This window comes from Bos grunniens, chromosome 11 (assembly GCF_055505025.1).
Source record: "Bos grunniens cultivar Pamir isolate PY7600 chromosome 11, Bosgru_T2T1.0, whole genome shotgun sequence".
Classification (NCBI taxonomy): domain Eukaryota; kingdom Metazoa; phylum Chordata; class Mammalia; order Artiodactyla; family Bovidae; genus Bos; species Bos grunniens.
Window position 1 is genome coordinate 72,438,200 of NC_141175.1, and position 26,243 is coordinate 72,464,442.

Consider the following 26,243-nt stretch of genomic DNA (forward strand, 5'->3'; position numbering starts at 1 on the left):
AACTTATTCATTCTATAACTAGGAGTTTGTACTCTCTGGGCAACATCTCCCTAACTGCTCCACTCCTCAGTTTCTGACAACCACCATTCTACTCTGTCTCTATGAGTTTGACATTTTTAGATTCTGCATATAAGTGACACCATACAGATTTTGTCTTTCTCTGACTGACTATTTCATTTAGGCATAATGCCCTCAAGTCCCATCTATGTTGTCACAAATGACAGGGTTTCCTCCTGTCTTATGACTGAATAATACTTTTGTGTATATCTCATATCTTGTTTTTTCATCCAGAGACGGATGCTCAGCCAAGATATGGAAACAACCTATTGTTAAAAGACTGTAATTAACCTGGAGGTGCAAATATCTCTTCAAATCCTTCAAGTTATCTTTCATTTCCTTTGGCTATATACCCAGAAGTGAAAATGCTGGAACATAAGGTAAACTTTCAATTTTTGGAGGAGCCTCTATACTATTTTCCATAGTGACTGTACCAGTACATTCCCACCAACAATACACAGGGTTCTGTTTTTTCCACATCCTTACCAACCCTTGCTCTCTTGTCATTGGTAATAGGTGGTATCTCACTGTGATTTTTGTTTACATTTCTCTGATATTGAGCATCTTTTCATATACCTGTTGGCAATTGGTATGTCCTCCTTGGAAAAAAAAGTCTATGCAGGTCTTTTGCCCATTTTTAATTGGATGGTGATAATGATTATTGCTATTGAGTTACATCAATTCTATACATTGATATAATGTATAGAATATATACAATTCTATACATTATATCAATTCATATACATTCTGAAACCATGTATTCAGATACACAGTTTGCACATTATTTTGATCTGTTCTATAGGTTGCCTTTTCATTTTGTTGATTATTTCTTTTGCTACACAGATGCTTTTAAGTTTGATGTAGTCTCATTGTTGGTTTTTGCTTTTACTGATTGCACTTTTGGTGTCATACCCAAAAAATCATTGTCAAGACTCATATCAAGAAGTTTTTCCTATGTTTGCTTCTATCTGTCTCAATTTAAGAGTTAGAAGAAGAGGAAGAAAAAATAGGAGGAGAAAGAAAATGAGAAAGAGAAAGAAGAGGGAGAGGAGGAGGAGGAGACAACTAGAGAGTTTTAGAGCTTATGATGGTAGTTATGACTAGAGAATGTAGAGAAAACATTCCTAAAGTAAATGATGTAGGTTCCATTTGGGTTAAATGTCTTCACAATTGGAGCTATATCTGCCAATAAACTAGCCACAGGTCAATTCAGAAGTATGCATATATAAGCATAGTCAGTATTTACTAAATAGTTAAATCGATATGACTCTCTTCAAAGAAAAAAAATTACTGGCATAAGTGTCATTTACCCCCTACAGTATAATTGCAAGAAAAAATAATTTAAGAATTTTGAAGTTAAAACCTAACTTTTAATACACGAAATGCCTGATTTCTGTGGTGAAAACAGAAAGGCAAATGAGCACATGTGATTACCTTCCATCCCTCTCAGTCATTTAAAAAAGTGGTTAAAATACAAAATAAAAGTTCACGGAAAAACAAAGAACAATGTCACAGTTAGAAAAGAGTGTTGGGGAATTTATAGATAATATACAACAGAGGAAGTTATGTCAACAGCGAACCTCAACTGGGGTGATAAAATTCAACACAAAATAATTAAACACAGAATCACTTAAAAAATAGGTTTTCCTAACAGAAATCTGGAATTATCCCAATCAGATGCACCAGAGGCTGGAAGGCAGAGCTGGACAGTCAGTGAGACACTTGATTAAAGTCTGGGGAACAGCTGCAACAGTCCCCTACTCTCCATTCTGATTTTTGCTTCAAGAATAGGTTTCTGAATTAAGCAGTGAATCTGCTGTTGGATATTCCCCAAGCAAATGTTAGAGCCAAATTGAAGCTAAAGGATGTCTACCGCCTCTCACATTGAGGAGGGAAACTTACCTCATACCCAAGAAGAAAGGCATCCTGATTACATGTCCCCACCCTGTTTGTTCACAGAAGCCCATAGTTCTATCAGAATCTGAATTTGTTGCCAATAAAACAGGATATTTGCTGGTGGTAAGAAAACATATCCCAGAAAAGTATACCACAATATTAGTAAGGTAAATACTAGCTGTGTATGGAATAGACACAAGGGCATAGTGTAATGACTTAATGAAATAGAGGTTTATTTCTCCTGTAATATTCTTGACTGGTCCAGGGTAGAAAGTAACAGAGAGCTGCTCCCACATAATCACTGAAAAATTCACATTAATAAAGGTTTTGGAGAGGAAATGGCAACTCACTCCAGTATTCTTGCTTGGAAAATCCTATGGACAGAGGAGCCTGGCGGGCTATAGTCCATGTGGTCACAAGAGTTGGACATGACTTAGTGACTAAACTATCACCACCAATAGAAGTTTTGCCATCTTCAATTAATCAAGTCCAAGTTTGATTACCCTAGTCATTTCCACCCCACTCTAAGGAAACATGTACCAAGGAGCCCTCATGAGAGGTCTTCAGGGACCAATCTTGAAAGTGGTACAACTTTTTCTTATGCTCTTATTGTCTAGACATCACATGAGTTCATCAAACTGCACAAGAATATGGAAAACATGTTCCAGTGGTGTGCCCAGGAAGAAGAAGACAAAGATTTTGGTGAGATTCTAGTATAGCCATGTTATTTTCTCTATGTCTATGATTTGTTTTCCAATTTATTATTACCCATGTTAACCTACATATTATTAGTTTTGTTCATGGCAAATAGATGGGGAAAAAATGGAAACAGTGGGGCTTTATTTTCTTGGGCTCCAAAATCACTGCCAATGGTGACTACAGCCGTGAAATTAAAAGACGTTTGCTCCTTGGAAGAACATCTATGACAAACCTAAACAACGTATGAGAAAGCAGAGACATCACTTTGCCCACAAAGGTCCTTATAGTCAAAGCTGGGATTTTTACAGTAGTCAGGTACAGATGTGAGAGTTAGACCATAAAGAAGGCTGAGCACTGAGGAACTGATGCTTTAGAACTGTGGTGTTGGAGAAGAGTCTTGAGAGTCCCTTGGACAGCAAGGAGATCAAACCAGTCAATCTGAAAGGAAATCAACCCTGAAAACCAATTGGAAGAACTGATGCTGAAGCTGAAACTCCAATACTTTGGCCACCTGATGTGAAGAGCCGACTCACTGGGAAACTCCCTGATGCTGGGAAAGATTGAAGGCATGAGGAGAAGGGGGCAACAGAGGATGAGATGGTTAGATGGCATCACTGACTCAATGGTCATGAATTTGAGCAAACGCAGGGAGATAGTGAAGGACAGGAAAACCTGGCCTGCTGCAGTCCATGGGGTTGCAAAGAGTTGGACATGATTGAGTGAACAACAACAACATATTGGATGTTTCAGTTTTTATTCATGTTAAAATTTACAGCTAACATTTGAGAACTATTTTATTTAATCTCAAAATTAATTATTTAGAGCCCCTTCTTTTGACACAGACTGGCCATTATACTTCACTTTTACCTATTTTCTTCTAATACAGGACCTCTGATACTGCTAGTTTTGATTTACTGATTTTTAAAAATTGTGTACTATTATCTCTGAACCACAGGTCTTTATTTTAAAATCCTTATGTAACAACTGAATTTTTGGCCTTTTAATTTGTTAATCATTCCTTGTATGTCGTGTTTTTCTCAAGCTATCACTCAATCTTTGCTAGAGAATATTATGAGTAATTTAATTTTCAGAGAAACTAGTAGATAATAAATTTCTAGATATTAGAAATGTATTTTTTCTCTTATGTGTGGAAAATATTTAAATTATTTTTGTGATCCTAAAGACAAGGTCCTTCCTCTGAAATGAAGGTATCAAAACAACCACAGAGGCAAAGCACTAGCAGAGAACTGCTCCAGCAGAGCAGGGAACCCAGAGGGCCCCTTATAACACATACAGAAGTTTACCCTGACACAGATACTCAGGAAGAATTGAAGAAAATTTGACCAGGGCAAAGTCCTGGTATATAACTTAGTAACAGGGCTCATGCCTTAGTTATTTCAATTTAAAAAAGAAGTCTAATCTCATGTTTAAATCACAAGGTACTGAGAGATTAAAATATATACATTAAATATTTACAATGAACAAAATAATGACAACTATTCATAATTTTCTTTGAGCACCTAACATACGTCAGACCCTATAGTAGACATTTTATATACGTTATTTCTAGGATAATCAGCAATTCATCAAGATGTGTATATTATATACATTTTACAGGAAGAAACAGACTTGTTGAATTATCCAGTTCAAAGTCACATAGCTAGTAAATGGGATTCAAAATTAGCTATACCTAAATTTGAATTCCACACCCTTATCTATAAACTACTCCTCTTATCTTAAATCTAAGACTGTTTAATTTGGCTCATTCAAAGTAGATTTTGACTTCTCCATCAGTGCAATATCCAACCTGCTAGAGACACACTTGAGTGCTTAAAACACAGGTCAACTGAATGTGCTGTGTTGTAAGTGTAAAACAAAAGTATTTCAAAGATAGTAAAAAACTAAGATTGCTGTTGTTTAGTCACTAAGTTGTATCTGACTCTTTGTGACCCCATGGACTGTAGCCCACCAGTCTCCTCTGTCCATGGAATTTCCCAGGCAGGAATATTGGAGTGAGTTGCTATTTTTCTCGCCAGGGGATCTTCCCAACCCTGGGATTGAACCCACATCTCCTGCATTGGCAGACAGATTCTTCACCATGAACCACCTGAGAAGCCTCAAAATGTAAGACACCTAATAAATAATAATTATATTGATTACCTGTTAAGGTGTTACTTTGGATATATTAAAATAAGTAATATATACAATTATAATTAGCTGGTTTAATTTTACTTTTTAATGTGGTTACAAGAAATTTTTAAATTATGTAAGTGGCTCACATTGTATTTCTGTTAGACAGTACTGCTCTACAAAAAGCTAAATTTTGAAAAATACAGATTACTTACAGGATAAGATAATTGATCAATACCCATGGTAATTTCATAATTAATCCATTTATTCTTTAATTCTCTTAAGAACTATTTATCAATTACCCATCTGTGGCTAAGCTTTGTATTTTAGGTACTAAAAGAGATCAGCAGGAAAAATTGGAAAAATGTCCCAGACATCACAGTGTTTACATTCAGGCTGTGAGCTCTGACAACTGACCTTTGACACTGCTTTATGTGCTAGAATATGGTCCAACATCAACTTCTCTATGACTTATAAAACTTAAGAGTTCCAAAATGTACAATTACTATTCAACTTGTGTTAGATAATAGATAAAATAGGTATGTGGAAGAGGGATGGAGTCAAGAGTATTTGTTTAAAGAATCAAATAATTTGTCTTATATTTGCAAAACTTCAATTTCTAAAATCTGGACCTTTTATTGGTCTGGTAAACTGTCAGCTGTATAGAGACTTTACTGTATAGTACTGATTATTATTTCTGATCAAAAGATTACAATATTCTATAAATCCTGCATTTCAAGAGGTTCTAATAATGACCTATTCACTGTAATTATAGAAGTCATTGAACCAAAATAAAGGCTTACAGTCCTATAAAGGAGGATTTGATGAATTATCCGGAGAAGGCAATGGCACCCCACTCCAGTACTCTTGCCTGGAAAATCCCATGGACGGAGGACCCTGGTAGGCTGCAGTCCATGGGGTCACTAAGAGTCGGATACAACTGAGCGACTTCACTTTCACTTTTCCCTTTCATGCATTGGAGAAGGAAATGGCAACCCACTCCAGTGTTCTTGCCTGGAGAATCCCAGGGGCGGGGGAGGCAGGTAGGCTGCCATCTATGGGGTCGCACAGAGTCGAACACGACTGAAGTGACTTAGCAGCTGCAGCAGCAGATGAATTATCTCAAAATTCTTATGGGCAGGTTTCCAGCTTTTTCTTTTCCTCTTTTTGTTTAAACCAGTATATACTGGGGACTGTGCTACTATGACTGTGGTTATAGCAGTTATCTCACTTAACTGATGAAAAAGCTGGTGGTCCCAGAAGTTAAATGTATTGCCCTAATTTCACATGATCATAAACATATATATGCAATTCAAAAAATACATTTTCATGCTTTATTTCCTTTAGTATGTTGAATATTCTATGTATTTTCCCAAACAAATTCTGGAATTTTCATGTAGTTAGGAAGTATGAGCCTACATGTCATTTGTTGAATCCCACTGTAATTCAGTTTCCATACATTTTGGTCCTTAAAATGGTCTTACTCACAGGTTCAAACCCATCTAATTACTATTTTAATCTCCATCTTTCCATCTTTCATTTTCAACTGCTTTTACAGATATGCACAGTCCAAATTATTTCATTCTGATGTTCTTTAGACTTCTCTCCTAACTTTTCTCTAAGACTCAATTTTCAAAGATATTTCCTTATTCTCTCTCCTTCTATCCCATCTCAGCTTTTTTCTATTTAGATCAACTTAGCCTCTCTAGATTCTATTTCCCTATTTTTCAGGACATAGATTCCACATGACATGGAAAACATTACAGAATGTTGATCCTGTGAAAAAATTTTTTGTCCAAGAAAGTGTACAGTAGGGGGTAGGAAAATAAGGTAATATGTTAAATACTTATAACTCAGCATCTCATCTTTTATCATGCCCTAGAATGTAATGCCAGGACTGCCATGGCTATCTCAGTCCTGTTCCTAAACTGTAGGTCTGCAATGGGAAACCCCATGGACAGAGGAGTCTGGTGGGCTACAGTCCATGGGGTCACACAACTTAGTGACTAACCAACAAGGTCTGCAGTTAGAAACCCAAGAGCTCTCACTTTAGTTGCCTTTATACCTGGATCTTTGTATCAGTGTTTTACAACCAGAAGAGATATGGTACTATTCTACCATGTGGGTTGATTGTTTATTTCTGAATCATAATTATATATTCATAAACCCTTTGGAATGCTTGTAAGTATATATTTCAGGGCTCTGTGAGTGTGCTCAGTTGAATACACTTTACCCTAGTATTAGGGCCTACCATTACCTGTCACTTAACCTTGCAGTAAGCACATCACCTAATCCATCTATTGGCTCATTCAACCAATTATACCTCCATGCCATTCACTTCCTTTTCTAAGACTATTTCATTAAGCTAAATCCACCGTTATCCCTGTTTTTCTCCACTGAGCTATAAAGCTTGGAATAACAAATAGTAAATAATTTGGTCAGCTTTTTCATATGACTTTTTATTTTTTTATATCTGAAAACACTAATTTATTTTATTTTTTTAATTTAAATTTATTTATTTTAGAGGCTAATTACTTTACAATATTGTATTGGTTTTGCCATTCATCATCATGAATCCGCCACAGGTGTTTTTTTAAAACTACACTTATGGTAAGTAGGACTGTGAATAGCAAAATTACAGATCTATATTACAGATCTATAGATAATTCTTCAATTAAGTCAACTGCTTTGAGATATCTCTCACTTCACTTTCTAAGAAAGATTCCAGCAAGCAGATAAATGAAACCAGTTTGAACTTCAATCATTTTTTAAAAATTTTGTCTAAATTTTTGCAGTTATGTGGTGAATGCCCAAAAGACTAGGAAAAGGGAGAAGAGAAAGTTAAAGCCTGGATAATACATTATCTAGAGAATAATCATTTACTATGTCTTTCCATTTTGTTATTCAATCCATTTTTCCCCTGTGCCAAAACTATTAATTCTTTTTATTTTATAAATTAAATATAAAGCTGCTATTTTTGTGATAGGCAAGGTCCTGGTTTTTAAGTCTTAAAAATATTTTTAATCCTCTCTTAGCTCTCCTGTCTTCCCCTACACCCTCCTTCATCTCTATTTACATTTTGCCACTTGTGAACAGTTTTGCTTCCACTGAGACAGCTGAGCTGTTATTACATTTCAGTGGATAGTTGTCAGTACTGTTTTTCAACAAAATAATAAGAGCTGTTGATGTTTAATTTAGGGCATACCACCATACACATGCACTCAAGTAAAAGAAAAAGAATTGCTCAAAAGTACTATGGAGTTTTCTGATATTTCTCATTTTTGTATAATCATTCCCAAACAGGAAATATAAAATCCAGAACTTGAGCCTTGCATGCACAATCAGCAACCAGTTACAATTCTAGGCTTCAAATCACTCAGCATCCTGTCACCAACCACCTGCCTGGGCTATGAAGGACCTTATAGGTTGTTTCCTCACAGTAAATCAGGATTTATGTGACCTTCACTAAATCAGACAGGAGCCTACACATCAGATAAAATGTCCAATGAAATTAACACATTGTTCAATAGATTTGAAAAAAAGTGGCTACAGACTATTAACCAACTGGAGACATCGCCTTAATTGTCCCTTCTCAATTGCATCTCTCTCTCTCATTTAATGTCCAAAATGCCTTGAAGGTGAGTTCTAATATGTAACTCTCCTACACAAAATGTAAACATACAAATACACAACATGTTCAGTAGTTGTCTCTATACAACCCCTTGCTGTGCTGTGCTTAGTCATTCACTTGTATATCACCCTGCAACCCCATGGACTGTAGCCTGCCAGTCTCCTCTGACCATGGGATTCTCCAGACAAGAATACTGGAGTGGGTTGCCATGCCCTCTTCCAGGGGGTTTTCTCAACCCAGAGATCGAACCTAAGTCTCCCGTGTTATAGGATGTTTCTTGACCATCTGAGCCACCAGGGAAGCCCATACAACCTCTTAGAACACAGAAATGCCCTTCTCAAAGACATATTAAAATACATGGATGAGGATGGCATTATGTCTTATTATGACTTTTTATTTAGTCAGGCAGTAAGTGAATATTTATCAAGTTCTGACTTTGTACAAGGTCTATGGTTCAATGTGATAAATGTGTGTAGAATGAGTATTGTTGAATGAAAAGCATGACTCATGGCTTCTAAGATATTAAAATCAAATTAATACAAGAAAATCATACCAAATCCAGTGATATATTAAAAAGATAGATATGCCAAAGGAAAAAAAAAATCAGTCATGAATTTACCACCCCAGTCTGTCTGTCTGTTAGTCATTCAGTCATTCCCAACTCTTTGTGACCCCATGGACCACAGCCCACCAGGTTCCTCGGTCCATGGGATTTTCCAGGCAAGGATACTGGAGTGGTTTGCCATTTCCTTCTCCAACCACCCTGGTAAATCAGTATTAATATTTTGTTAAGCATCTTTCTGTCTAACCCTCTCTGTTTCTGCCAGTCCCTTACATGCAAAACTATGACCCATTATTCTCATTGAGAAGCATATAGTGAGCATCTTTCTCTGTCAAATGGACTGCCATACCTATCCTAATAGAACTAGAGCAAACAATTTGATGAATGCCCTACAATTTGTTTAACCAATCATTTTAATGGATATGAAGGTTCTCACCAAATTTCAATTTGTAATACATAGGACACACACAAATGCAAACAGCTCTATATATACATTCAGCAATATCATTAAAATAAGTGTCCATCACAAAGGCATGCACATTTCTTAAACTTTAAAAATTTTTAATATTTAATAGTTATACGGAAATGTAAATATATCAAAGTATAAGCCTGGATGAATTTTCAAAAAGAGAGCACACCATGTATTGCACTCATTTCAAGAAACAGAATATTACCTATAACACAAGGCACAGCTTCCCTGGTGGCTCAAGTTGTAAAGAAACTACCTGCAATGCAGGAGACCTGGGTTCAATCTCTGGGTTGGGAAGTTCCCCTGGAGAAGGGAATGGCATCACACTCCAGTATTCTTGCTTGGAGAATTCCATGGACAGAGGAACCTGGTTGCAAATAATTGGACACAACTGAGTGACTTTCACTTTACTTTTCACTTTTTCAGTCTTACTCTTGCTAGAGGGCAATCATACTGACATTACACCAGTTAGAAAACAGAATATTTTACATAAAGTAAATGATAAATTAGGATCTTTTTGGTACCCAACATCCTTGTGAACTTTATATTGTTGTATTTTGCTGTGGATTACTTATTTTCAAAGCTTAATAGTTTTCCGTTTTGTGAATATACCATAATTTACTTATAGATTACATTTGGTGAACATTCAAAGTACAGAACATTCACCAAGTTTCCAGTGTGGGTTATATGAATAGTATTCTGCAAACTTTTCTATTCATGTCTTTTGTGAGCATGTATGCATATCTGATGGCTATGAGTGGAAATTCTGGGAGCTAGTATATACATTCAGCTCTAGTAGATAAAACTACTACAGATTGTTTAAAAATTATGTTACCCCCAAATTAATAGCTTAAAACAATATTTATTATCTCAATTTCTATGTGTCAGGCATCTGTGTACAACACAGTGAAATGCCTTTGCAATCAAAGAGGACAGGTTTTATTCATCTCTGTTATTAAGTACATCATCAGACATGACTGAAGTGACTTAGCAGCAGCAGGAATTGGTTAAAAATTTCTAAGCCTCAGTGGGTATAAAGGTAGACTGCATCATGCTAACTCTGGTTAGAGTTCAGATTTAGGTATATAAATGCTCAGTAATGACCCCTCATGCTTCTTCGTATGTTCCATTCCCCTCTCCATATTATTTTGGGACATGCACAAATTAAATGATTTATATATTTCAGAATTCACTAAGGACATAAAAGGAATCCAGAAACAATGTAAGAATTCAACAGGTCATCTTTTTAAATCCCATTATTAAATTTAAAGACACAGTAAAATTCTATATGCCTTAGTTAAAAAATAGATGCAATAACAAAGTCCAAAACACACCAAGGTTCAAAACAGTAGAAGTTTATTTTTCATTCAAAGAAAGACTAAAATAGGAATTTTTGATTAGCAGAAGACACCTCTCCAAACAGTGATCCAGCCTCCTTTTATCTTGTAACCACGTTGAATTCCAAGACCACCGTTCAACTTCACCACCTGTCTAACCATCATCTTCACCCAGCCAGGGAAGGATCACGCGTGGGAATTTTATGACATGTTCCTAGAAAGTGGCTCATTTAGTTTTTGTTCATATTTCATTTTCTGCAACTCAGAATTTCCACTTACTTGTAAACAAGTCTGGGAAATGTGGTTTGTGTGCTCAGGAATAAAGCTTGGTAAACAAGCTAGCTTTGTTATACAGTTCAACTGTAATATACCAGTTCCCCTACAGTCTTCAGTTCAGTCTCTTTAAGAATAAGAAAGGTTGCATTAACCCAAAAGATTGCAATAAACTCAAAAGGCAGGGGGGAAAAAAAGGAAAAACTGACTGGACACATCAAGGGACTATTAAAAAAAAATTCTGAAAGTAACTGTGACACTATGAGGGTAGGTGTAACAGTCAAAAGAATCGTATGCTTCTAACTCTCCTCTGATGCACTTTTATATGAATGATTCCCCATCCACCACATTAGCATGTTGCTTACTTATCAAATAAGGATTTAAGGAGACTCTCGTTATCACCAACTACCAGAAAAACCTCCTATCAGAGAAATAGGAGGAGGATGATGAGAATTTTTACATTTTCCTTTATGGCAGGAGGTGGTCAAGACCAAGGGTAAAGATGAATTGTGAGGCTGGGATTCAGCTTTTTACTTGATAACAGAATAACCCGCAGATGTGCTTTGGAAACTTCACAAGAATTGGAAAACACAGCCATTGTTCTAGTTGTCACACTTGAAAAAAATACAAACAAAGGTTATGTTTCTGCCTGCCTGTCTTTATGGATGCGGATGCGTAGCTCCGACAAGCCTCAATCCTCTTTTAAATCTTAAAGACTTTAAAAAAACAAAAGCCTCCTGTCAATTTGGATCAGAAAACAGTAAAGTGTAACATTTGCAAAAGTGGCCCCAAGGACACAGATAGTGTTGAAAATCCTTGAAAATAAGATGAATTACCAATTCTCATTATTCATTTGGCTTCCACTGAAGACTAATAGCTAAGTAATCTTCCATACATCACATTACCCAAGGTACAAGGCATATAATATGTTGGCAATCTATTGACTAAAATGTTATTTCCACAACAAGTTTTCCTGTAAGTTTGAGAAATGAGCATGCATTAAAAGGAAAGAGAACAGTATTTTTTCACTGTATGTTGCTATAATTTAAAACTAACGTTGCTTGAATGCAGGAAAGGAAAGGATATACATTTCTTTGAGGAAAGAGATTGAGCTACATACACATTTCCTTTACAAAACAATACGTAAAATCTATTCATTGGAAGGACTGATGTTGAAGCTGAAACTCCAATACTTTGGGCAGCTGATGTGAAGAGCTGACTCTTTGAAAAGACCTTGATGCTGGGAAAGATTGAGGGCAGGAGGAGAAGGGGACGACAGAGGATGAGATGGTTGGATGGCATCACCGACACAATGGACATGGGTTTGGGTGGACTCCAGGAGCTGGTGATGGACAGGGAGGCCCAGCGTGCTGTGGTTCATGGGGTTGCAAAGAGTCAGACATGAGTGACTGACTGAACTGAACTTCCCATGTTAAGAAAATTCATCCTACCCTTTGTTATGTGATGTTGCAGTGCCTTTCAGTAGATGGACCAACTGTTCCCATTCCATGACTATGGGACTGACCATGTGACTTATGGTGCTTTACATCCATCTGAGAGGTTTTAACATATTGTGTGCTTTGAATTGGACTTTTTTACCTAGATCCATGAAGAGAAAAGAAAATATGAAGATACAACAATAGGAAATTTTCAGATGTAATTTGGATTATTTAACCTTAAATTAGCAATCAGTTCAGTTGCTCAGTCATGTCCGACTCTTTGCAACCCCATGAATCGCAGCATACCAGGCCTCCCTGTCCATCACCAACTCCCGGAGTTCACTCAGACTTACGTCCATCGAGTCAGTGACGCCATCCAGCCATCTCATCCTCTGTCGTCCCCTTCTCCTCCTGACCCCAATCCCGCCCAGCATCAGAGTCTTTTCCAATGAGTCAACTCGTCGCATCAGGTGGCCAAATGATTAGTTTCAGCTTTAGCATCAATCCTTCCAAAGAACACCCAGGGCTGATCTGGGTTGGATCTCCTTGCAGTCCAAGGGACTCTCAAGAGTCTTCTCCAACGCCACAGTTCAAAAGCATCAATTCTTCGGCACTCAGCTTTCTTCACAGTCTAACTCTCACATCCATATAGGACCACTGCAAAAACCATAGCCTTGACTAGACGGACCTTTGTTGGCAAAGTAATGTCTCTGCTTTTGAATATGCTATCTAGGTTGGTCATAACTTTCCTTCCAAAGAGTAAGCGTCTTTTAATTTCATGGCTGCAGTCACCATGCAATCTGCAGTGATTTTGGAGCCCAAAAAAATAAAGTCTGACACTGTTTCCACTGTTTCCCCATCTATTTCCCATGAAGTGATGGGACCAGATGCCATGATCTTTGTTTTCTGAATGTTGAAGCCAACTGTTTCACTCTCCACTTTCCCTTTCATCAAGAGGCTTTTTAGTTCCTCTTCACTTTCTGCCACAAGGGTGGTGTCATCTGCATATCTGAGGTTATTGATATTTCTCCAGGCAATCTTGATTCCAGCTTGTGTTTCTTCCAGTCCAGCGTTTCTCATGATGTACTCTGTATAGAAGTTAAATAAGCAGGGTGACAAAATACAGCCTTGACATACTCATTTTCCTATTTGGAACCAGTCTGTTGTTCCATGTCCAGTTCTAACTGTTGCTTCCTGACCTGCATACAGATTTATCAAGAGGCAGGTCAGGTGGTCTGGTATTCCCATCTCTTTCAGAATTTTCCACAGTTTATTGTGATCCACACAGTCAAAGGCTTTGGCATAGTCAATAAAGCAGAAATAGATGTTTTTCTGGAACTCTCTTGCTTTTTCCATGATCCAGCAGATGTTGGCAATTTGATCTCTGGTTCCTCTGCCTTTTCTAAAACCAGCTTGAACATCAGGAAGTTCACGGTTCACATGTTGCTGAAGCCTGGCTTGGAGAATTTTGAGCATTACTTTACTAGCATGTGAGATGAGTGCAATTGTGCGGTAGTTCGAGCATTCTTTGGCATTGCCTTTCTTTGGGATTGGAATGAAAACTGACCTTTTCCAGTCCTGTGGCCACTGCTGAGTTTTCCAAATTTGCTGTCATATTACCTGGCATAATCTCATCATGTGCCTGCGTGCTAAGTCTCTTCAGTTGTGTCTGACTCTTTGTGACCCTATGGACTGGAGCCTGAGCCTCTTAAACACAGAGTTTTCTGAGGCTAATAGCAGAAGAGGAAGTCAGAGTTTAAAGCACAAGCAAGATTCAAAACTGGCTTGAGGATGCAGCTGCTGCTGCTGCTGCATCGCTTCAGTCGTGTCCGACTCTGTGCGACCCCATAGACGGCAGCCCACCAGGCTCCCCCATCCCTGGGATTCTCCAGGCAAGAACAGGGGGCCATATAGCAAGGATCTGAGGGTGGCCTTTAGGAGCTAAGTGCAACCCTAGGTAACAACCAGCAAGAAAATGAGGACTTTGGTGCTACAGTCACAAAGAAGTGAATTCTGACTACAACTGGCATGCTTAGAAGCACATTCTTTCTTAGATCCTCCAGACAAAGAGTGCAAACCAGCTGACAGCTTGATTTCAGTCTTGTATGGCCCTAAGCAGAGAACCCAGACAAATCCACGACAGATTTCTCATCCACTGTACAGTGAAATAAGAAGGGGGGTGTTGTTTCAAACTGCTATATTTGTGGTTATTTGTTACACTGCAGTGAAAAAAAAAAATACAATGGTCTAAATTAGATTTAGTATTCTAGGGCTGCCCTTGTTCAAGGCAATATTCAGTGCCAACCTCCTGAATAAGCACAATAGGTAGACATCTATAAAGTCTGTCACCAATTCAGTGTGGTTTCTAGGGGCCCTGGAGTAGTTGTGCTGATCGTAAAGCTCCCTCATTTGTTCACTAGTGCCTAAAATCACTTGAACTGTGAGAAAAGCCTTTCATTAAAAAATACAACCTAAAATGGAAATCTCCTTCAGAAAGACATCATGACTTAAATTTACAGGCATACCATGTACAAACTGTGAGTATGGTTCTAAACTACTGCAATACAGTGAGTCATATGACATTTTTGGTTTTCTAGTGCATATAAAAATTATATTTATACTATACTGTTGTCTATTAAATGTGCAATCACATATCTTCCAAATTACATATATTAACATTAATTAGAAATACTTTATTACTAAAAATGCCAGCCCCCATCTGAGCCTTCAGTGAGTCATATCTTTTTGCTGGTGGAGGGTTTTGCCTGAATGTTGATGGCTGCTGACTGGTCCGAGTGGTGGTTGCTGAAGGTTGGGGTGACTGGCACTTTTGTAATAAAGCAATGAAGTTCACTGTATCAACTGACTCTTCCTTTTACCAAAGATTTCTTTGTAGCAGACAAATCTATTTCACTGTTTTTTACCTACAGTAGAACTTCTTTCAAACCTGGAGACTATCCTCTCAAAACCTGATAAACTTTCTGCTTTATCAACTAAGTTTATGTAACATTCTAAATACTTTGTTGTCATTTTGACAATCTTCACTGCATGTTTACCAGAAATATATTCCACCTCCAGAACTACTTGTTTGCTCATCTGGAAAACTGACTCCTCATCGAGTCAGTTCGGTTCAAATTTTATCATGAGATTGCAGCAATTCAGGCACATCTTCAGGCTCCACTACTGATTGCTATTCTCTTGCTAGCCCTAGTGACTTGTTCAACTTGAAGTAACCCTTCAAAACCATTCATGAGGATTGGATTCAACTTCTTCTAAACTCCTGTTAATGTTAATATTTGACTTCTCCACATGAGTCAAGGTTGTTCTGAATGGTATCTAGAATGGTTGTCATTTAGTTGCTTAGTCGCGTCTGACTCTTTTGTGACAATTCTCCAGGCAAGAATACTGGAGTAGGTAGCCATTTCCTTCTAATAGAGTATCTTCCCAACCCAGGGATTGAACCCATGGCTCCTGAATCACAGGCAGATTCTTTACCACTGAGCCATCAGGGAAGTCCATCAAGAATGGTAATCCTTTCCAAAATGTTTTCAATTAACTTTGACATATCTTTTAGAAGAATCATTGCCTATGGCAGCCATAGCCTTATGAAATGCATTTCTTAAATAATAAGGCTTGAAAGTTTAAATTATCCCTTGATTCATGGGTTGCAGAATGCACATTGTTCTAGGAGGTGTGAAAACAACATTAATCTCATTGAACATTTCCATCAGAACTCTTGGGTGATCAAGTGCTCTGTCAATGAAAAGGAATATTTTGAATCTCTTTTCTGAGCAGTAGGTCTCAGTACAGGGTTTAAAATATTCAGTAAAACAAATTGCAAACTGATATGATGTTATCCAGGTTTTATTGTTCCATTTATAGAGCACAGGTAGAATACATTTAGTAGAATTATTAAGGGCCCTAGGATTTTTAGAAATGCTGGTTTCATCAGCTTCTTAGCCTCTAAAAAGAGAGTCAGCCTGTCCTTTGAAGCCAGGCACCAACTTCTCTCTAGCCGTGAAAAGTCCTAGATGGCATCTTCTTCAAGTAGAAGGCTATTTCGTCTACACTGAAAATCTGTTGTTTAGTGCAGCCACCTTCACTAGTTATTTCAGCTGGATCTTCTGGATAAATTGCTGCAGCTTCTACGTCAGCACTTGCTGCTGCACCTTGCACTCTGAGGTTTTGGTGACAGCTTCTTTCTCTAACCTCATGAACCACACCCTGCAAGGTTCAAGCTTTTCTTCTAGAGCTCTCTAACCTTTTGCACCCTTCATAGAATTGAAAGGAGTTAGGGCCTTGCTCTGGATTAGGCTTTGGCTTAAGGGAATGTTGTGGCTGTTTTGAGCTTCCATTCAGATGGCTAAAGCTTTCTCTTTATCAGCAGTAAGGCTGTTTCACTTTTTTATCTTTCTTGTGTTCACTGGAGTAGAACTTTTCATTTCCATCAAGAACTTCTCATTTGTATTCACAACTTGGCTAACCTGTTGGTGCAGAAGGACTAGCTTTTGGCCTGTATGACTCTAGACACAGCCTCCTCACTAGGCTTAGTCACTTTTAGCTTTTGATTTAGAGGGAGAGACATGCACACTGCCATCAAGGCCCTACTGTATAGCACAGAGAACTATACTCAGTGTTTTGTAATGACTTGTAAGGGAAAAGAATCTGGAAAAAAATAGGTTTATCTATCTATCTATATCTGAATCACTTTACACTTGAAACTCACACAACATTATATATCAACTCTACTTCAATTAATAAAAGAGAATCAAAGATGTTGACATGGCAACAGATCACAGGAAAAAAATAACATTTCTATAAGCCACCAAAGTTTTCTGTAACTGCCAACAACATGTATGTCTAACTGATCCAAAGTCTTGTCCCTTTTATCTCCTCTTTAGCAATGGACAGTTGTGTATGGCTCTAAGAGGGCAGTGTAATATAGTAATTTAAGATCACATTTCAATCTATGCTTATTGACAGGACATATTAGGTTAGTTGAGTGCCAGTGAGGGTATTTTGGAAGATTTTATCCCTTCTTTATATGAATCCTACTGCCAATTCATTTATAATATATAACTACTTAGATCTAGAAAGAAAAAATATACAGCTGACCCTTGGACAATATGGGAGTTAGAGGCACAACCCTCCCACAGTCAAAAACCCTTATGATGGACTTCCCTGGTGGCACAGTGTAAGGGATTCCGACTGCCAACACAGGGGACACGGGTTGGTCAAGGAAGATTTCACATGTTGTAGAGCAACTAAGCCCATGCACCACAACCACTGAGCCCACTCTCTAGGGCCCATGTGCTGCAACTACTGACGCCCATGCGCCAGAGCCTGTGCTCCACAACAGAAACCACTACAATTAGAAGTCTGGGCATCATGCCTAGAGAGTAGCCCCTACTTTCCACAGCTAGAGAAAGCCTGCATGCAGCAGAGAAGACCCAGCACAGCCAAAAAATAAAATAAATATTAGTGTGTACATGTAAAAAAAATCCTTGTATAACATATAGTTGGCTCTCATTATACACAGTTCCTCCCTATCCACAGTTCCCCAACGGCAGATTCAACCAACTGTGAATTGTATACTACTGTAGTATTCACTACTGAAAAATATTAATACAAGTGGGCATGTGCCGCTGAAACTTGAGTTGTTCAAGGGTCAACTGTATTGTCAAGGCCTGGAGGCAGTGCAGATGGCGACTGTGACATTCATAAACATCACAAAGATCCAGAGATTAAACATTTCCTTCAGCATCTTAGATTCCTTCCCACCTTCCTACTCTCCCCAGTGATGTATATGAAGCTGATGACAGCCCTATGTCAGAGAATGTGCTCCATTTCAGGAAACCAGAGGCTCATCTTGTAGCACTTTAGCACTGCAGATTAAAAATGCTCACGGATAGCTTATTTAGATTGATCTTGGTGTTAGAAATCTCATAAAATGATTTGTCCCTGAGGGATCTCCTTGACTTTGAAACTTGACTTGATGAATCCATCTATCCAGGAAAAGTGAGAAACAGAGACCCCTGTGCCACTTTTCTTGAGTTCACTTTAGGGTCACTTCATCAGTATTTCATTTCAGCAATGAAGTACCCACTGAGACTTAGTTAAGGAGAGACACCCCCATGGGAGACACTATGCTTCAGGAATATCAGATCCTTTACAGTCAACCTTTATCAAAGTGACTGATTCGACGATTTGCTAAAGAAAACACGTTTGACAGATTGACCCCTAAATTGACATTGAAAAGAGAGGGTTTGTATCAAAGTATCTTTATTTGTTTCATTCAGTCTGTATCAGCAGCAGCACCCTGCCAGACTATTTTGTGTAGAAGACTGAGGAACTAAGTAAGTACTTTCATAATATTCCTATCTACATTAAAACACAGGCTGAGAGTTCATCTGCCATACAGACATGTTCTGGAATACACCTGAGGCTTTCTCCTAGAAACCCATTTGGCAGGTAGCTGAAAGGCAACCTCTCACTCTTTCCACAATTCTCCAGATTTATAGGCTAACATAATTGATAGAACTATAGCTCTCTCACCAGAGAGATTTCTTTCCACTGACTGGCTTATCACATGATCAAAGCTTTCCTGGGCTGTCAAACCACCTCTTATTTCAGATACACTTGTTGGAGGCTTCACCTCTGTCATTTACCAAAAGAGCTGTACAAGAAGCTCAAGGCTGCAACAACTCTCCTATTCAGGGCTAGAGAGAATCACTCTAAATCCTATTTAGGGGATAAAGAATAACTGCACTGTGCCTTCAGTGGAACCAAAACTCATAGTAACCACCCCAAAGCTCTCTCAATGATGGGATAACAAAATCCTTGGTATTATTTTTCATCAATCAACTAAATTGTAATCTTTCATATTTCCTTTGCTATTATAAATGAATTTCTGTGCACCTCAGCACTTAAAGAATTATTAACAGACAACAGTGTCATGATGGCATCTACGCCATTCTGCAAGTTAGGATTAATTTTCTTTTTTTTTTTTTTTTTGAACGCGCGCACAAGGGAGGAAGACTGACCAGGCGCCGGGCCCGACAGGCGGCGGTGAATCCTAGACCGTGCGCCCACCCAACAGAGCTGGAGAGGGAAGGAAAACGAAACCAGTCGGAAGCTCGGTTGCTATTGCAGCCCCCGCCTCACAAATAGGAAGCAGCCTTGTCTGCGCTGCGCGGAGTGTTTACTTATAGAGCTCTAGCTCCCACATGGAGGTCACGGCCCCAACCCGGATCAGGATTAATTTTCAACTCTCTTTCAATGAACCTTCCCAGATGCCACCCAGTGGCCCCTACATAAAGGGGTCAACAACATTTATCTTACTCTGACTTGCCAGGTGATCATTTTCTTTTCCATCCTAGCTTATAATCTTCTCATTAGGGAGCTTGGTCTGAATTTGAAGCTGCTATTACCAGAAAAGCGAATTGGCTAATTGTTTTTTTTTATCAAAATGCCAGAGGGACGCAATAAGGTTAACATATCAGAGCATTTTATCATTTCTCAATCATGGGAAGGATCAATAAACAACTGTGGGTGACCACTCTTCTGAAAGCATTTTGCCTGAAAAAAACAATAACCATTGGGAACCAATTGAAAGGCATATATTTTCTTCTGTCTTTGGAGATAATGAGAACACTTGATTGAATCTTCTGTTGCCACAGTCTAGACATTCTGGTCATATAACGCATTTTGAGAAAGGTTTTAGTGGGAGAGTAAGTGTTTACAGTTCTAGCTATGCCTTTGTAAACCATCACATCTATCTTGTCAGAATCTAAAGCAACCCAATATCCACGCTGTGGAAACGTAGGAGGCCCTGAACACTTCTGTTTCACCTTGACTCCCATGGTCTTCATTCCAACTACTATAACCTGTCACCTGTATATAGCTCTGCCCCTCAGCAAGTCTCTTATCATTTATTCTGCAGTTAAATGAAGAATGCATAGAGGACCAATCTGAAGCTGCCACTTTTCAACTCTGAACCCTTCATTGGCTCCCCATTGCCCTCAACAGAAAGTCCAAACTCTATGGAAGCCCTTCATGAACTTGCACCTGCTTACCCAGCCTCATCTCTCAAACTCTCCCTATACCTCAGTGAGTGAATTCACTGAGGTATAGGAATTCACTAGCTTGGAATTCATTAGCTACCCTGGGCTGTCACTTGCCTCCTCCAGAACCTTTGTGCATTTACTTCCCAGGATGAAATACTCCTTCTACATGCTCCCACCCCAGCCCTCTAGTTCCTTGCTTAAGTCTATTAAATTTTCCATTCTTAACCTATCCCTAGAAAACTTTCCCTGTCACCCAACCCTCAGATGGCTCGATGGCTCCCTTCTTTCTCTCATAACATCCTCTTTTTACGTTATTACAATATGTTGTTCTCCAAACCATAAATCCAACAGGACAAGAATCAAGTCTATTTTTCTTCACCATTTTATTGTCATCACTGAGTGAACTACCTGATAGAGTGTTTTAGATATTTTTGCTCAATAGCAAATTACCACTAATTTAACTATTTCATAAAATACACCTTTATGGGTAGAAGTCCTGGCATGGCATAGCTGGGTTCTCTGCTCAGGGTCTCATAAGACTGAAGCCAAGATATTGACTGGGATGTGTTATTTGAAGCTTGGATGACTCTTCCAAGTTCATTCAAGTTGTCAGATTTTACTTTCTTGAAGTTGTGAGGCCAAAGTCCTCATTTTCTTGCTGCCTGTTGGTTAGGAGGCTGCTCCCAGCTCCTACAGGTTTCCCTCAAGTCCTACCCACTTGTCTGTCTCATAATATGACTGCTTTATTTCAAAGCCAGCCAGAGAATCTCCCTTCAGGCTGCATTAATGGGGTTGTATAGAATGTGACATAACCATGAGGAGGACAATCCCATCATGTATTCAAGTAAGGTAATCTAATCAGGTTACCTTACTTGAATGACTATCCCTGGCACTCACAGGTCCCACCCAATTCCCTCAAGCAGAGATTACAGAGCACATGCTCTGTATATGCATGCCATAAACAGGTTTCAGGGGGGTCATTTTAGGATTCTTCCTACCACATGCATGCACACTCAATAATTACTAAATGAATCAGTAAGATAAGAGAACTGAGTTTTAGTCATAGCATCACCACAGATATTGTGTAAGTTCCTTGATCTCTGAGCTTGGTTCTCCCCAATAAGGAATAACAACTGTGGTGAAAAAATTAATCAATGTATTACATACATCCAGGGAAAACCAGACCACCTGACCTGCCCCTTGAGAAACCTGTATGCAGGTCAGGAAGCAATAGTTAGAACTGGACATGGAACAACAGACTGGTTCCAAATAGGAAAAGGAGTACATCAAGGCTGTATATTGTCACCTTGCTTATTTAACTTATATGCAGAGTACATCATGAGAAATGCTGGGCTGGAGGAAGCACAGCCTGGATTGCCGAGAGAAATATCAATAACCTCAGACATGCAGATGACACCACCCTTATGGCAAAAAGTGAAGAAGAACTAAACAGCCTCTTGATGAAGGTGAAAGAGGAGAGTGAAAATATTGGCTTAAAGCTCAACATTCAGAAAACTAAGATCATGGCATCCGGTCCTATCACTTCATGGCAAATAGATGGGGCAACAGTGGCTCACTTTATTTTGGGGGGCTCCAAAATCACTGCAGATGGTGATTGCAGCCATGAAATTAAAAGACACTTACTCCTTGGAAGGAAAGTTATGACCAACCTAGATAGCATATTGAAAAGCAGAGACATTACTTTGTCAACAAAGATCTGTCTAGTCAAGGCTATGGTTTTTCCAGTGGTCATGTATGGATGTGAGAGTTGGACTATAAAGAAAGCTGAGCACCGAAGAATTGATGCTTTTGAACTGTTGTGTTGGAGAAGACTCTTGAGAGTCCCTTGGACTGCAAGGAGATCCAACCAGTCTATCCTAAAGGATATCAGTCCTGAATATTCATTCGAAGCACTGATGCTGAAGCTGAAACTCCAATACTTTGGCCATATGATGTGAAGAGCTGACTCTTGAAAAGACCCTGATGCTGGGAAAGATTGAGGGCAGGAGGAGAAGGGGATGACAGAGGATGAGATGATTGGATGGCATCACCGACTCAATGGACATGGATTTGGGTGAACTCCAGCAGTTGGTGATAGACAAAGAGGCCTGGCATGCTGCAGTTCATGGGGTCGCAAAGAGTCGGACACAACTAAATGACTGAACAAGTAACTGGATATAGCACATAAGAATACCATCTAAGCCACCAGGGAAGCTCCCAAGAATACTAATAGCTATTATTTATTGTCCAGTATGTGTTACACACCATACTATCTTATTTCCCCTCAAAACAGAATTGAAGGGATACCAGTATTATCAATATATTATAGATAAGAAAGTAGAGACTGAGGGATTTTAAGTGATATTTCTAAAGTCATATAGATAGAAGAGGGTGAAGCCAAGCACTGTACCTGGATTGTTCTAATTCTAAAGCATGTGTTCTTAGTTACTTGTCTATTATATATGTTATGAAAAGAACTGTTACAGAAAGATAATTTATCAATATTTTGATTATCAATTTGATAAAATGTACATGTCACAAGTTAAGGTGTACATATTTTAGGGCATCAGTCCATAGATGACATCTATTAGGCCAAATGAGCCCCATTGCCTGCTTTAGTACAGTTTGTGAGCCAAGATTTTCATAGATGAATATTTGTATTTGGTTTGATGATGAAGAACACTAATCTTGAACTCTAAATGAAATCCTATTCCCCAAAAAAGAATTCCATTCATCTCATTAGCAGACGTGTATTAGTAGACTTCTCATTAGTTGGAATTGGGATTACAAATTCATCAATGAAAAACTGTAGATTTTTGTTCTCTCTCTGGTTTTGTAACTGTCTCTGTAACATCCTTGATTTTGCTTCTTGGTCCAGAAAGACTTAAACATTTACTATGTGGTTTGGTGATGGAATTCCAGTTGAACTATTCCAAATCCTGAAAGATGATGCTGTGAAAGTGCTGCACTCAATATGCCAGCTAATTTGGAAAACTCAGCAGTGGCCACAGGACTGGAAAAGGTCAGTTTTCATTCCAATCCCAAAGAAAGGCAATGCCGAAGAATGCTCAAACTACCACACAATTGCACTCATCTCACACGCTAGTAAAGTAATGCTCAAAATTCTCCAAGCCAGGCTTCAGCAATATGTGAACTGTGAACTTCCTGATGTTCAAGCTGGTTTTAGAAGAGGCAGAGGAACCAGAGATCAAATTGCCAACATCTGCTGGATCATGGAAAAAGCAAGAGAGTTCCAGAAAAACATCTATTTCTGCTTTATTGACTATGTCAAAGCCTTTGACTGTGTGGATCACAATAAACTGTGGAAAATTCTGAAAGAGATGGAAATACCAGAACACCTGATCTGCCTCTTGAGAAATTTGGATGCAGATCAGGAAGCAACAGTTAGAACTGGACGTGGGACAACAGACTGGTTCCAAATAGGAAAAGGAGTACGTCAAGGCTGTATATTGTCACCCTGTTTACTTAACTTATATGCAGAGTACATCATGAGAAACGCTGGACTGGAAGAAACACAAGCTGGAATCAAGATTTCTGGGAGAAGTATCAATAACCTCAGATATGCAGATGACACCACCCTTATGGCAGAAAGTGAAGAGGAACTCAAAAGCCTCTTGATGAAAGTGAAAGAGAAGAGTGGAAAAGTTGGCTTAAAGCTCAACATTCAGAAAATGAAGATCATGCAATCCGGTCCCACCACTTCATGGGAAATAGATGGGGAAACAGTGGAAATAGTGTCAGACTTTATTTTTCTGGGCTCCAAAATCACTACAGATGGTGACTGCAGCCATGAAATTAAAAGACGCTTACTCCTTGGAAGGAAAGTTATGACCAACCTAGATAGCATATTCAAAAGCAGAGACATTACTTTGCCAACAAAGGTTCGTCTAGTCAAGGCTATGGTTTTTCCTGTGGTCATGTATGGATGTGAGAGTTGGGCTGTGAAGAAGGCTGAGCACCGAAGAATTGATGCTTTTGAACTGTGGTGCTGGAGAAGACTCCTGAGAGTCCCTTGGACTGCAAGGAGATCCAACCAGTCCATTCTGAAGGAGATCAGCCCTGGGATTTCCTTGGAAGGAATGATGCTAAAGCTGAAACTCCAGTACTTTGGCCACCTCATGCGAAGAGTTGACTCATTGGAGAAGACTCTGATGCTGGGAGGGATTGGGGGCAGGAGGAGAAGGGGATGACAGAGGATGAGATGGCTGGATGGCATCACTGACTCGATGGACGTGAGTCTGAGTGAACTCCGGGAGTTGGTGATGGACAGGGAGGCCTGGCGTGCTGCAATTCATGGGGTCTCAAAGAGTCGGACACGACTGAGCGACTGATCTGATCTTCATGTAAAAAATTTTCTGACCTCTGCCTTTGTGTGATTCAACAGTTGATATGCATTGCTAGTCACATTCGTCTGTCTGACAGAGCCTTTCAAGTTAGAAAAGCAGCATAATGAAGACAGCCCAAATGAAAATGAAGACTTCTGAATGATTCCAGGACTGCATGTTAAACCGTATTAGTGACCTGGAGCCTAGTGGTAAAGAACCAGCTTGCCAAAGAAGGAGATGTAAGATGTGGGTTCACTCCCTGGGTCAGGAAGACCCCCTGGAGTAGGAAATGGTGACCCACTTGCATTCTTGCCCAGAGAATCCCATGGACAGAGGAGCCTGGTGGGCTACAGTCCATAGGGTCACAAAGAGTTTAACACGACTGAAGTGACTTAGCACCCACAGATGCAAAGTGGCGTGGAGCACAGCATCTCCTTTGAGACAGAGCCACTAAAGTTGGCTGCAATTGTTTGAGTTGTTGGCATAATCAGAAGCCTGGAACTGTCCTTCCAGTCCTTTTTATCAAGCACTTAAATGCCCTTTCTAGATGCAGACTGTGCTGTTGCATAATCACTAAGGGAAACATAAAAGGCTGCAGAGGGCAGCCCATTCATATTCACAATTGAAAATTTCTTCTACTCTGTGAATACATAGATCTTTCCCTGTGACCTCAGCAGAGTCCTGAACATAATACCTTTATCATGTCATTTACTACATTATGTTGTCTTTCAGGACATCAAAGCACAACAAGAGGGTCAGCTTCTGGGGTGTCAGAGTAAACAGTCGCCATTACTGTAGCTTGAGGGCTGAAGTCCACCACTCTCATCCCCTCAACCTCTCATCCCCTAAACATTTCAGCCTGCTCTGGTGCCTACAATTTCAGTTTGAATAGTCATTTATTTCAGTGTAAGTACTTTCGCTTCTTGGGAAGTGAATATACCAGTATTGTGAATGTGTAAGTTGTCAACATCTTAGGATTTCTCACCTGAGAGCTTTGTTCAGACCATTCTCTGGGCACATAGTTTTATGAATACTTCAGAACATATTCATGAAAATTTCATGAATAATTCAGAACTCAGCTCAAAAAGAAACTTCTCCATGAAGTCATCCTTAATTTTTTGAGGAAAAAAACCGAATTGTCTAGCCTCTCAACAATCACAGCTCCTAAACTGTGCCTTTTGGATCAAAAGCATGTTATGTGTACACTATAATTATGTATATAATTATATCATTTGTATAATTTTTCAGCCCACTGAAAAAGCCCTGAACCAGCTTCCCATGGCAACAGGATTAAAATTGAAACTATTCCCCAGAATCCTCAGGGTCCTCTATGAAGTG

General features: G+C 39.0%; 1 long non-coding RNA gene across 6 annotated transcripts in view; it reads right to left on the reverse strand.

Annotated features, from left to right (window-relative positions):
- Nucleotides 1–26,243, reverse strand: part of LOC147363325 (uncharacterized) — a 376,602-nt gene that overhangs the window by 323,220 nt on the left and 27,139 nt on the right. For 2 of the 6 annotated variants that reach the window (XR_015136968.1, XR_015136966.1), the window contains one exon: nucleotides 9,650–9,811. The exons of 3 other annotated variants lie outside the window; for them this stretch is intronic. This is a non-coding gene — a long non-coding RNA (uncharacterized LOC147363325). The remainder of the gene's footprint in view (nucleotides 1–9,649; nucleotides 9,812–26,243) is intronic. One more of the 6 variants, XR_015136967.1, reaches the window with a different exon arrangement.